Consider the following 14,844-nt stretch of genomic DNA (forward strand, 5'->3'; position numbering starts at 1 on the left):
GGCCCATCACACCCTGGTCATGATCTCCTACATCACCATCAAAGGACCATCACACCCTGGTCATGATCTCCTACATCACCATCAAAGGTCCATCACACCCTGGTCGTGATCTCCTACATCACCATCAAAGGCCCATCACACCCTGGTCGTGATCTCCTACATCACCATCAAAGGCCCATCACACCCTGGTCATGATCTCCTACAACACCATCAAAGGCCCATCACACCCTGGTCATGATCTCCTACGTCATCATCAAAGGTCCATCACACCCTGGTCATGATCTCCTACAACACCATCAAAGGACCATCACGCCCTGGTCATGATCTCCTACAACACCATCAAAGGACCATCACACCCTGGTCATGATCTCCTACAACACCATCAAAGGTCCATCACACCCTGGTCATGATCTCCTACAACATCATCAAAGGTCCATCACACCCTGGTCATGATCTCCTACAACACCATCAAAGGCCCATCACACCCTGGTCATGATCTCCTATAACATCATCAAAGGCCCATCACAACCTGGTCATGATCTCCTACAACACCATCAAAGTTTCATCACACCCTGGTCATGATCTCCTACACCATCATCAAAGGCCCATCACACCCTGTTCATGATCTCCTACATCACCATCAAAGGCCCATCACACCCTGGTCATGATCTCCTACATCACCATCAAAGGCCCCTCACACCCTGGTCATGATCTCCTACAACACCATCAAAGGTCCATCACACCCTGGTCATGATCTCCTACAACACCTTCAAAGGCCCATCACACCCTGGTCATGATCTCCTACATCATCATCACAGGCCCATCACACCCTGGTCATGATCCCCCACAATACGATCAAAGGTCCATCACACCCTGGTCATGATCTCCTACAACACCATCAAAGGTCCATCACACCCTGGTCATGATCTCCTACAACACCATCAAAGGCCCATCACACTCTGGTCATGATCTCCGACATCACCATCAAATGCCCATCACACTCTGGTCATGATCTCCAACAACACCATCAAAGGCCCATCACACCCTGGTCATGATCTCCTACATCACCATCAAAGGCCCATCACTCCCTGGTCATGATCTCCGACATCACCATCAAATGCCCATCACACTCTGGTCATGATCTCCAACAACACCATCAAAGGCCCATCACACCCTGGTCATGATCTCCTCCAACACCATCAAATGCCCATCACACTCTGGTCATGATCTCCAACAACACCATCAAAGGCCCATCACACCCTGGTCATGATCTCCAACAACACCATCAAAGGCCCATCACACCCTGGTCATGATCTCCAACAACACCATCAAAGGCCCATCACACCCTGGTCATGATCTCCTACAACACCATCAAAGACCCATCACACCCTGGTCATGATCTCCAACAACACCATCAAAGGCCCATCACACCCTGGTCATGATCTCCAACAACACCATCAAAGGCCCATCACACCCTGGTCATGATCTCCAACAACACCATCAAAGGCCCATCACACCCTGGTCATGATCTCCAACAACACCATCAAAGGTCCATCACACCCTGGTCATGATCTCCTACAACACCATCAAAGTCCATCACACCCTGGTCATGATCTCCTACAACACCATCAAAGGTCCATCACACCCTGGTCATGATCTCCTACAACACCATCAAAGGCCCATCACACCCTGGTCATGATCTACTACAACACCATCAAAGGTCCATCACACCCTGGTCATGATCTCCTACAACATCATCAAAGGTCCATCACACCCTGGTCATGATCTCCTACAACACCATCAAAGGTCCATCACACCCTGGTCATGATCTCCTACAACACCATCAAAGGTCCATCACACCCTGGTCATGATCTCCTACAACACCATCAAAGGCCCATCACACCCTGGTCATGATCTACTACAACACCATCAAAGGTCCATCACACCCTGGTCATGATCTCCTACAACACCATCAAAGTCCATCACACCCTGGTCATGATCTCCAACAACACCATCAAAGGCCCATCACACCCTGGTCATGATCTCCTACAACATCATCAAAGGCCCATCACATCCTGGTCATGATCTCCTACATCACCATCAAAGGCCCATCACACCCTGGTCATGATCTCCTACAACACCATCAAATGCCCATCACACTCTGGTCATGATCTCCTACAACACCATCAAAGGTCCATCACACCCTGGTCATGATCTCCTACATCACCATCAAAGGTCCATCACACCCTGGTCATGATCTCCTACAACACCATCAAAGGTCCATCACACTCTGGTCATGATCTCCTACAACACCATCAAAGGTCCATCACACCCTGGTCATGATCTCCTACAACACCATCAAAGGTCCATCACACCCTGGTCATGATCTCCTACAACACCATCAAAGGCCCATCACACCCTGGTCATGATCTCCTACAACACCATCAAATGCCCATCACACCCTGGTCATGATCTCCTACATCACCATCAAAGGCCCATCACACCCTGGTCATGATCTCCTACATCACCATCAAAGGTCCATCACACCCTAGTCATGATCTCCTACAACACCATCAAAGGACCATCACACCCTGGTCATGATCTCCTACAACACCATCAAAGGTCCATCACACCCTGGTCGTGATCTCCTACATCACCATCAAAGGCCCATCACACCCTGGTCATGATCTCCTACATCACCATCAAAGGACCATCACACCCTGGTCATGATCTCCTACATCACCATCAAAGGTCCATCACACCCTGGTCGTGATCTCCTACATCACCATCAAAGGCCCATCACACCCTGGTCGTGATCTCCTACATCACCATCAAAGGCCCATCACACCCTGGTCATGATCTCCTACAACACCATCAAAGGACCATCACACCCTGGTCATGATCTCCTACAACACCATCAAAGGTCCATCACACCCTGGTCGTGATCTCCTACATCACCATCAAAGGCCCATCACACCCTGGTCATGATCTCCTACAACACCATCAAAGGCCCATCACACCCTGTTCATGATCTCCTACAACACCATCAAAGGTCCATCACACCCTGGTCGTGATCTCCTACATCACCATCAAAGGTCCATCACACCCTAGTCATGATCTCCTACAACACCATCAAAGGTCCATCACACCCTAGTCATGATCTCCTACAACACCATCAAAGGCCCATCACACCCTGGTCATGATCTCCTACAACACCATCAAAGGCCCATCACACCCTGGTCATGATCTCCTACATCACCATCAAAGGCCCATCACACCCTGGTCATGATCTCCTACAACACCATCAAAGGCCCATCACACCCTGGTCATGATCTCCTACAACACCATCAAAGGCCCATCACACCCTGGTCATGATCTCCTACATCACCATCAAAGGCCCATCACACCCTGGTCATGATCTCCTACAACACCATCAAAGGCCCATCACACCCTGGTCATGATCTCCTACAACACCATCAAAGGCCCATCACACCCTGGTCATGATCTCCTATAGCACCATCAAAGGTCCATCACACCCTGGTCATGATCGCCAGTGTAGTGGGAGCTGTGCTCTGTATCCAACCCCGTGCTGTCCCTGTGCTTGGGTGTGTTTGATGGGGACAGTGTGGAGGGAGCTTTACTCTGTATCTATTCCTGTGCTGTCCCTGTGCTGGGAGTGTTTGATTGGGGGACAGTGTAGAGGGAGCTTTACTCTGTATCTAACCCCGTGCTGTCCCTGTCCTGGGAGTGTTTCATGTGGACAGTGTAGAGGAAGCTTTACTCTGTATCTAACCCCGTGCTGTCCCTGTCCTGGGAGTGTTTCATGGGGACAGTGTAGAGGAAGCTTTACTCTGTATCTAACCCCGTGCTGTCCCTGTTCTGGGAGTGTTTGATGGGGGACAGTGTAGAGGGAACATTACTCTGTATCTAACCCCATGCTGTCCCTGTCCTGGGAGTGTTTGATGGGGACAGTGTAGAGGGAACTTTACTCTGTATCTAACCCCGTGCTGTTCCTGTCCTGGGAGTGTTTGATGGGGACAGTGTAGAGGGAACTTTACTCTGTATCTAACCCTGTGCTGTCCCTGTTCTGGGAGTGTTTGATGGGGGGACCGTGTAGAGGGACCTTTACCCCGTATCTCACTGATACTTGAAGGGGGCGTCTGTGCCTGTCTCTCAGGCCTTGTCAGTGACCTCCTTCAGTGATAACCACCGAGTTCAGTGCTAAGGGGTAGGTGATTGTTGTTGTTTCCATGCAGGCCTTGTGACTGCGTGTTGGAACACACACAGGATTCAATTCACAAACAGTCAGCCAGAAGGTGGGCGGACGCAAGAATAAAGAGCTTTCGAAATAAGATACACAATTAAAGGTATCTGCTGACAGGCTGAGTAATTGTTGGCTGTTTGTTTTGGCTTTCACCTCTGTTACAAGCTGCAAGCCATCATCTTTGGTCACAGCTGACTTGCTCTGGGTTCTCGCCAAACTGTCTCTTGTCTCTCTCTCTCTCTCTCTCTGTCCCTTTGTCTGTGTAATCCATGTCACCTGTCACAGGATAATACTCTCTTCGGTCTTGCAAACACTGACAGTTCATTAAAGGACAGCAGAAACCCATGGACGCTGGAAATCTGCAACAAAACAATAAAACAAACATAAGCTCAGAAGCCTGGATCATTCGGGATGCTGTGGGGGGGGGTGACAGAGAGGAGTTATAGGGAGGTAGTCACGCTGGCTCAGCGGTTAGCACTGCTGCCTCACAGCACCAAGGTCCCAGATTCGATCCCAGCCTCGGGCGACTGTCTGTGTGGAGTTTGCACATTCTCCCAGTGTCTGCGTGGGTTTCCTCCGGGTGCTCCGGTTTCCTCCCACAGTCCAAAGATGCGCAGGTTAGGGTGAATTGGCCATACTAAATTACCCCATAGTGTTAGGTGCATTAGTCAAAATGCGTGGGTTGCTCTTCGGAGGGTTGGCGTGGCTTTGTTGGGCCGAAGGGCCTGTTTTCACTCTGTAGGGAAACTAATCTAATACCTTCTGGGGAAGATGGGACCTATACAAGAAGGACAGGTTGTACCTGAACTAGAGGGGTACCAATATTCTAGGGTTTGCTAGAGCTCTTCGGGAGTATTTAAACTAGATTCGGAAAGGGGGGGGTTGGGGGTGGGAACCAGATGGACTAAGTAATGTACAGCCAGATATACTGTGCAGAGGGTCTGTGAGGAAGGATAAACAGTCGATAGGGTGCAGCCAGTGTGATGGGTTGAAGTGTGTCTATTTTAATGCTAGAAGTATCAGGAATAAGGGGAAATGAACTCAGAGCATGGATCAGTACTTGGGACTATGATGTTGTGGCCATGACAGAGACTTGGCTATCACAGGGGCAAGAATGGTTGTTGGATGTTCCAGGGTTTAGATATTTCAAAAGGAATGGTGGGAGGGGGGGGGATGGGGAAGGTAAAAGAGGTGGAGGAGTGGCATTGCTAATGAGGGATAGCTTCACAGCTTCAGAAAGGGAGATCATCGAGGAGGGTTTGTGTACAGAGTCGGAATGGGTGGAAGTCAGAAACAGGAAAGGAGCAGTCACTTTATTGGGAGTTTTCTACAGGCCCCCCAATAGCAATAGAGACACGGAGGAGCAGATTGGGAGACAGAGTTTGGAAAGGTGTGGAAGTAACAGGGTTGTTGACATGAGTGACTTCAACTTCCCTAATATTGATTGGAGCCTACTGAGTTCAAATAGTTTGCATGGAACAGTTTTTGTCAGGCAGGTCCAGGAAGGATTCCTGACACAATGTGTAGATAGGCTAACTTGGTGGGGGGGGGGGGGGGGGGAGTGGTGGGGGAGGCCATATTGGATTTGGTGCTTAGCAACGAGCCAGGCGAGGTGTGAGATCTCTTGTTGGGTGAGCATTTCGATGATAGTGATCACAACACCATGACCTTTTACTCTACTCATGGACAAAGATAGGAGCATGGAAAAGTATTTACCTTGGGGGAGGGAGAATGTTAATGCTATTAAGCAAGATCTGGGACTCCTAAATTGTTGTTCTCAGGGAAATGCAGGACAGAAATGCGGAGGTTGTTTAAGAAGCACCTGTTGATGGTCAGATTTGTCCCACTGAGGCAAGGAAAGGATGATAGAGTGAAGGAACCTTGGATGAAAAAGGATGTGGAACATCTAGTCAAGAGGAAGAAGGAAGCTTACTTAAGGTTGAGGAGGCAAGGATCAGACAGGGCTCTAGAGGGTTACAAGGTAGCCAGGAAGGAACTGATGAGTGGACTTAGGAGAGCTAGAAGGGGGCATGAGAAAGCTTTAGGAGGTAGGATTAAGGAAAACCCTGAGGCGTTCTACACTTATGTGAAGAACAAGAGGATGGCCAGAGTGAGGGTAGGGCCAATCAGGGATAGTGGAGGGGAGTTGTGCCTAGAATCAGAGGAAGTCGGGGAGGTCCTTAATGAATACTTTGCTTCAGTAATCGTTGACATTCTCTGACGACAGTGTGACATAGACTGATACACTCAAACAGGTTGATGTTAGGAAGGAGGATATGCTGAAATCTTTGAAAAACATATGGACAGACAAATCCCCTGACCCAGATGGGATATACCCTAGGTTACTACAGGAAGTGAGGGAAGAGATTGCTGCGCCTTTGGCGATGATCATTGCGTCCTCACTGTCCACTGGAGTAGTGCCAAGGTGATTAGAGGGTGGCAAATGTTATTCCCTTGTTCAAGAAAGGGAATAGGGATAATCCTGGGAACTACAGATCAGTCAGTCTTATGTCTGCAATGGGTAAAGTATCGGAAGGATTCTGAGAGACAAGATTTATGATTATGTAGAAAACCATAGTTTGATTAGAGATGGTCAGCATGGCTTTATAAGGGGCAGGTGATCCCTCACAAATCTTATTGAATTCTTTGAAGATGTGACAAAACATATTGGTGAAGGTAGAACAGTGGATATGGCGCATATGGATTTTAGCAAGGCATTTGATAAGGTTCCTCAGGGCAGGCTCATTCAGAAAGTAAGGAGGCATGGGATACAGGGAAATCTGTCTGTCCGGATACAGAACTGGCTGGCCCATACAAGAGGGTGGTGGTATTCCGCAGGATCGGTTCTGGGACCTCTGCTCTTTGTGATTTTTATCAATAACATGGATGAGGAAGTAGAAGGCTGGGTTAGGAAGTTTGCCGATGACACCAAGGTTGGTGGAGTGGTTGATAACGTGGAGGGCTGTTGTAGGTTGCAACGGGACATTGACAGGATGCAGAGCTGGGCTGGGAAATGGCAGATGGAGGTCAACCTGGAAAGGTGTGAAGTGATTCACTTTGAAAGGTCCAATTTGAATAGAGAATGCAGGGTCAAAGGCAGGATTCTTAGCAGTGTGGAGGAACAGAGGGATCTTGGGGTCTATGTCCATAGATCCCTCAAAGTTACCACCCAAGGTGATCGGGTTGTTAAGAAGGCGTGGGGTGTGTTGGCTTTCATTAACAGGGGGATTGAGTTTAAGAGCCGCGAGGTTATGCTGCAGCTCTACAGAGTCCTGGTTAGACCACACTTGGAATATTGTGTTCAGTTCTGGTCACCTGATTATAGGGAAGATGTGGAAGTTTTTAGAGAGGGTGCAGAGGAGATTTCCCAGGACGCTGCCTGGACTGGACTGGTCTTATGGAGAAAGGTTGAGGGAGCAAAGGCTTTTCTCATTGGAGAGAAGGAGGATGAGGGGTGATTTGATAGAGATACAGGATGATAAGAGTCACAGGTAGATTGGATAACCAGAGACTTTTTTCCCAGGGCGAGTCGTGAGTTCATGGAATGCCCTGCCAGTAGCAGTGGTGGACTCTCCCTCTTTATGGGCATTTAAACGGGCATTGGATAGGCATATGGAGGATAGTGGGCTAGTGTAGGTTAGGTGGGCTTTGATCGGCGCAACATTGAGGGCCGAAGGGCCTGTACTGCGCTGTATTCTTCTACGTTCTATGTTCTTAAATGTCTATCACGAGGGGGTATAATTTTAAGGTGATTTAGGGGAGGTTTAGGGGAGATGTCAGAGGGAGGTTCTTTACTTAGAGAGTGGTGGGTGTGTGGAACCCACTGCCAGCAGTGGGAGTAGACTCAGAGGGACATTTGAGCGACGGCTGGATAGGTGCATGGAAGATAGTAAAATGAAGGGTATGTAGGTTAGTCTGTTCTTAGAGTAGGATAGAAGGCCGGTTCTGTGCTATTCTGTTCTATGGTCTATGTTCTATGTTCTAAACAGCAGAGCCTCCCAGCCGCAGTGGACAGAGAATTCAAAAAGGTAAGACTCAGCAGCTGATCAGAACCAAGATATGTCCGGAGGACGCAGAGACTGGGGTGGGGGGCGGAATAGCGGGGAGTGAAGAGAAATGGTTATTCCTGGCACAACACCTGAGCAAGGAGGTTCAAGAGTGGCATCAGGAAGAGGACACATTGAGGGCAGGGGGAAACTCTCCCCCCACCCACCAACAAAAGGAGCTCAATGGTAATCCGAGGTCAATGGTAGTCTCTGCTGCCAGTTCGACAGTGTAGGGCTGGGGTGGACAAAGTTAAAAAAACCACACAACACCAGGTTACAGTCCAACCTGGAAGCACTATCTTTCGGAGCACCACTCCTTCGTCAGGTAACTAGCGACTGGGCTTGTACACCCTTGAGTTTAGAAGGCTGAGGGGGGGGATCTGATTGAGACGCATAAGATTATTAAAGGATTGGACACTCTGGAGGCAGGAGGCATGTTTCCGCTGAGGGGTGAGTCCCGAACCAGAGGACACAGCTTAAAAATAAGGGGTAGGCCATTTCGAACAGAGTTGAGGAGAAACCTCTTCACCCAGAGAGTGGTGGGTGTGTGGAATGCTCTGCCCCAGGAGGCTGTGGAGGCCCAGTCTCTGGATACTTTCAAGAAAGAGTTGGACAGAGCTCTTAGAGATAGTGGAATCAAGGGATATGGGGATAAGACAGGAACAGGATACTGATTGTGGATGATCATAATAAATGGTGATGCTGGCTCGAATGGGCCAAATGGCCTACTCCAGTACCTATTGTCTATTGTCTATAACCTGGTGTTGTGTGATTTTTAACCCACTTCTACACATGGGCTTTCTGTTTCCATTTCAGGGTTTTAAAATACAATTTGCTCACGGGATTTAGTGAGGCACAACATTAATTGCCCTGAACAACCGTTACATATTAACGACCTTGCTGTGGGTCTGGAATCAGATAAAGGTCCAGGTCAGGTAAGGACAGCAGATTTCCCTCCCTGAAGAACATCCGTGACGAATTTTTACAACCCTCGTCACTATCAAATCCAGATGTTAATTATATCTAAATTTCGACATCGGCGGGAATTGAACTCACGTCCCCATAACATCAGCCTGGGGCCTGGATTACTTTGACCACTGACAGTGTCACTACATCTCTCCTCACCCGCGCCCCCCCCTTTTTCCAGAAGCCTCTGTATTCCCAGATTCTCAGAACTGTTCCAACACTGAAGGAGGGGGTTCAGTCCACCGCGTAACTCCCAGAATTCTGCTCCTTCTCCCTCTTTGGGTTAAAGGTGTAACTCCTTCTTGAAAGCTTCACTGTCCAAACTGGCATCGCCATCACACTCTCTCCAGACCTGAACCATTCCCTTCGTCAGAATCTCTCTCCCCTTTGTCGCCATCACTTCCTTTACCAATCATCTTAAATCTGAAACACAAACCGAAATTGCTGGAGAAACTCAGCAGATCTGGTGGCATCCGTTGACAGAGAAAGAAAAACAGATTTAGCGTTTTGAGTCCAGTTTTGAAGAAAGGTCATTGCTCTCTCTCTCTGTCTCTTTCTCTCTGTCTTTCTCACTCTCTCTTCTCTCTCTTTCTCTCTCCCCCTTTCTCTCTCTCTTTCTCTCTCTCTTTCTCTCGCTCTCTCTCTCTTTCCCTCTCTCCTGTCTCTCTTTCTCTCTCTCCTGTCTCTCTTTCTCTCTGTCTCAGTGTCTCTCTCTCTGTCTCTCTCTCTTTCTCTCTCTTCTCTCTCTCTTTCTTTCTCTCTCCCTTTCTATCTCTCTCTTTCTCTTTCTCTCTCTCTCTTTCTCTCTCTCTTTCTCTTTCTCTTTCTCTGTCTTTCTCTCAATCTCTCTCTCTTTCCCTCTCTCCTGTCTCTTTCCCTCTCTCCTGTCTCTCTTTCTCTCTGTCTCAGTATCTCTCTCTCTCTGTCTCTCTCTCTCTCTTTCTTTCTCTCTCCCTGTCTATCTCTCTCTTTCTCTTTCTCTCTCTCCACAGATGCTGCCAGACCCGCTGAGTTTCTCCAGTAATATCTGCTTTCGTTCCAGGTCTTCAGCATCTACAGTTCTTGGCTTCACTTCACTTTAAATGTGAGTTCCTCGAAATCTTGATCCTTCCCGAAACGTGGAAACATAAAAAACATAGAAAACAGGTGCCGGAGTAGGCCATTTGGCCCTTCAAGCCTGCCCTACTATTCAATATGATGGCGGTTGATCATGCAATTTCAGTATCCCGTTCCCGTTTTCTCTCCATACCCCTTGATCCCTTTAGCTGTAAGGGCCGTGCCCAACTCCCTCTTAAATATATCGAACGAACTGACCCCAACAGCTTCCTTTACGAGAGAATTGCACCACTCGCTGAGTGAGGAAGTGCTTCCTCATCTCAGGCCTTACCTCCTTATTCTCAGACGGTATGCCTCTCATTCTTCCCTGACATGGGGAACATTCTTCCTGCATCTAGCCAGTCCAGTCCCACCAGGAGTTTGAACGTTCCTAACGGGATTGGTGTCTGCCTCTGGACTCTGCCTCGGCCATTTTGACCCCCTTGATCCAATCTTCGCTTGACCCCCTTGTCCTCCGAGTGAAATAGGCCCGACTGTCCACCCTCATCGCTGAGGTCGCTCATCTCCCGAACCTTCCCTGCACTCCCTCTGCCCACCCAGAGCTATACAGGAATCAGGGGCAGGAGGCCATTCAGCCCCTCCGGCCTGCTCTGCATTCAATAAGGTCTGATTGTAACCTGAAATCCACATTGCCACCTACAAAATGCAAGTCCGACTCTGTTCGGAATACTGAATCCTACCCCTCCCCCACCCCCAAGTGGTGCACAATGCTCCAGCTGAGGACCACACCAGTATCTTACACAATTTAGTATCAAGCTCATTGCTCTGCACTCAATGCCCCTGTTGATAAAGTCCAGGATACTGTCTACTGATTAATCACACTTTGATCGGGGAAGGGTACAGACCAGTGAAGTTAAGATACATGGAGAAAGTGAGGGCTGCAGATGCTGGAGATCAGGGTTGAGAGGGTGGTGCAGGAAAAGCACAGCAGCTCAGGCAGCGTCCGAGGAGCAGGAGAATCAACGTTTCGGGCAAAGGCCCTTCATCAAGCCTTCTTCCTGAATGCTGCCGGACCTGCCGTAGTTAAGATACAGATGAGCCAGGACCTCACTTGAGATTCAAGGCTCTGGGTCTCACCAACAGGATTGGTGTTGGAAGATCCCGCAGCCGCGTTAAGAGGATTTGGCCACCGTGCAGCTGTTGCTGTGTCAACTGTCACATTGCAATTCCGGGTCCTGGCCACTATGTGGTGCACGTTTCCGAATTCCTTTCGCCGATCGCGCTGTTTCATTGTGTTCGGAAGGCCAGGAGAAATTCAACACTGAGGCACTGAAAATGGCTCCACCGGGGATTGGGGTGTGGGGTGGGGGAAACGGGGCGAGGAGTCATAAAATGCAAGAAAGGAATGGGGAAGGGGGAAAAGGAAAGCTTGCATTTTTATAGCACCCTTGGGACGTCCCAAAGGTTTTTCACAGCTGGTGAGGTGCTCCCTGTTTTAATACAGGGATTAGGACAACCCATTAGTGCACAGCAATCTCCTACAAACAGTGCTCCAATCCAGGTAACATGGACTGAGAAGTGGCAGATGGAGTTTAATTCAGATAAATGTGAGGTGCTACATTTTGGGAAAGCAAATCTTAGCAGGACTTATACACTTAATGGTAAGGTCCTGGGGAGTGTTGCTGAACAAAGAGACCTTAGAGTGCAGGTTCATAGCTCCTTGAAAGTGGAGTCGCAGGTAGATAGGATAGTGAAGAAGGCGTTTGGTATGCTTTCCTTTATTGGTCAGAGTATTGAGTACAGGAGTTGGGAGGTCATGTTGTGGCTGTACAGGACATTGGTTAGGCCACTGTTGGAATATTGTGTGCAATTCTGGTCTCCTTCCTATCGGAAAGATGTTGTGAAACGTGAAAGGGTTCAGAAAAGATTTACAAGGATGTTGCCAGGGTTGGAGGGTTTGAGCTACAGGGAGAGGCTGAACAGTCTGGGGCTGTTTTCCCTGGAGTGTCGGAGGCTGAGGGGTGACCTTATAGAGGTTTATAAAATCATGAGGGGCATGGATAGGATAAATAGACAAGGTCTTTTCCCTGGGGTCGGGGAGTCTAGAACTAGAGGGTATAGGTTTAGGGTGAGAGGGGAAAGATATAAAAGAGACTTAAGGGCAACATTTTCCACACACAGGGTGGTACGTGTATGGAATGAGCTGCCAGAGGATGTGGTGGAGGCTGGTACAATTGCAACCTTTAAGAGGCATTTGGATGGGTATATGAATAGGAAGGGTTTGGAGGGATATGGGCCGGGCACTGTCAGGTGGGACTAGATTGGGTTGGGATATCTGGTCGGCATGGACGGGTTGGACTGAAGGGTCTGTTTCCGTGCTGTACATCTCTATGACTCTGTAACTGTTTGTTCTCACTTGTAATATTGGTTATGACACCAGAAAGGGAGGTCCTGCCTTGAGAGGACCTCCTGTTCCTACCTGAGGGGAGATTTCAGACTGGTGTTTCATCTGAAAAGGGGACAGCTCTGGCCGGGTGGCACTCCCTTGGCACTGGCACTGTGAGCAATTAGCCCCGGGTTCGTGCTGAGATCTTTCCTGGAGTGGGGCTGTCAGAGCAGAACGCAACAGAGAGAGGAACTGCACCCACAGCCCGGAGAGTTTAATGCTCCCTCTCCCCAGCGATTCTGCATCGTCCTCACAATCTGCCAGCTGCTCACCGCTTCATAAGGTGTCACGTTCAGCACTGTCAGCTTTTCCACACCAGTGTTCATTAATGCTCTCAATTAACATCTCTCTTCCACGCTGACCCTGTTCAGAAAGGGACATCTATCCATGACAGAAAACACGAGCCACACAGTCACAAGATCTGCTGTTCACCTTCCTGCTTTAATTCTGAATTGGAAATATACTAAGGGTTGAGGTTGGGGTTAGGGCTAGGAATAGGGACCTTGGAAAACAGGCTCCTTGAACTTGGAGTCGCAGGTAGATAGGATAGTGAATGCGGCGTTTGGTATGCTTTCCTTTATTGGTCAGAGTATCGAGTACAGGAGTTGGGAGGTCATGTTGCGGCTGTACAGGACATTGGGTAGGCCACTGTTGGAATATTGCGTGCAATTCTGGTCTCCTTCCTATCGGAAAGATGTTGTTAAACTTGAAAGGGTTCAGGAAAGATTTACAAGGATGTTGCCAGGGTTGGAGGGTTTGAGCTACAGGGAGAGGCTGAACAGGCTGGGGCTGTTTTCCCTGGAGCGTCGGAGGCTGAGGGGTGACCTTATAGAGGTTTACAAAATTATGAGGGGCATGGATAGGGTAAATAGACAAGGTCTATTCCTTGGGCATAGGTTTATGGTGAGAGGGGAAAGATATAAAAGAGACCTATGGGGCAACTTTTTCACACAGAGGGTGGTACATGTATGGAATGAGCTGCCAGAGGATGTGGTAGAGACTGGTACAATTACAACATTTAAAAGGCATCTGGATGGGTATATGAATAGGAAGGGTTTGGAGGGATATGGGCTGGGTGCTGGCAGGTGGGACTAGATTGGGTTGGGATATCTGGTCGGCGTGGACAAGTTGGGCCGAAGTTTCCGTGCTGTACATCTCTGTGGTTCTATAACTCAGCCAAAGCTATGAATAAGGAGCAGGAGTACGCCACTCAGCCTCTTGGAATCATGCCTGCTCTGACTGCAGCCTCAACTCCACTTTCCCAAAAACCTTTGAGCCCTTTGTCAACACGGTGACTCAGTCGTTCGATTCCAGCCTCAGGTGACTGTCTGTGTGGAGTTTGCACACTCTCCCCGTGTCTGTGTGGGTTTGCTCCGGTTTCCTCCCACAGTCCAAAGATGTACAGATCAGGGTGAATTGGCTACGTTAAATTGTTCAGCGATGTGTGGGTTAGCCATGGAGTTAAGGTGTGTTAGCTAGGGCAGGAGGGTTGGTGATGGGTAAATGGCCTGAATCAATTGTATAATGTCAACCATCTTTTCACCTCTGGTATGAAAATACTCCATGCCCACTGACCCCACCACTCAGGGGGAGAGCTCTCGCATGTTCTCAGCACCCTCTGAGAGAACACTTCCCCTCACCTCCGTTGGAAAGGGGGAGACCCCTTCATTCTAAAACTGTCCCCCTTCATTCCAGTCTATCCCAACAGGGCAGATACACTTCCTGCACCCATCCTGCAAAGTTCCTTTGGGATCTTGTATGGAATGGTATGAGAAATAGTCCATCCAGCCTCTACGGTCTGCACCCACGTTTCCGATACCCCTCGATACTCTCCTGTCTATCATGAGTTCCATTGACAATGTGTCTTTAATAACCAGCCTCTCTCTCCCCCTCCCGTTCCTCCACTCTCTGGAGCAGCAAGTCCCAAAGTCACGCAACCGCCTCAGGCCACTGACTGTGTGGAGTTTGCACGTTCTCCCCGTGTCTGCGTGGGTTTCCTCCGGGTGCTCCGGTTTCCCCCCACAGTCCAAAGATGTGCAGGTTCGGTGAATTGGCCATGCTAAATT

Source organism: Chiloscyllium punctatum, chromosome 21 (assembly GCF_047496795.1).
Source record: "Chiloscyllium punctatum isolate Juve2018m chromosome 21, sChiPun1.3, whole genome shotgun sequence".
Taxonomy (NCBI): domain Eukaryota; kingdom Metazoa; phylum Chordata; class Chondrichthyes; order Orectolobiformes; family Hemiscylliidae; genus Chiloscyllium; species Chiloscyllium punctatum.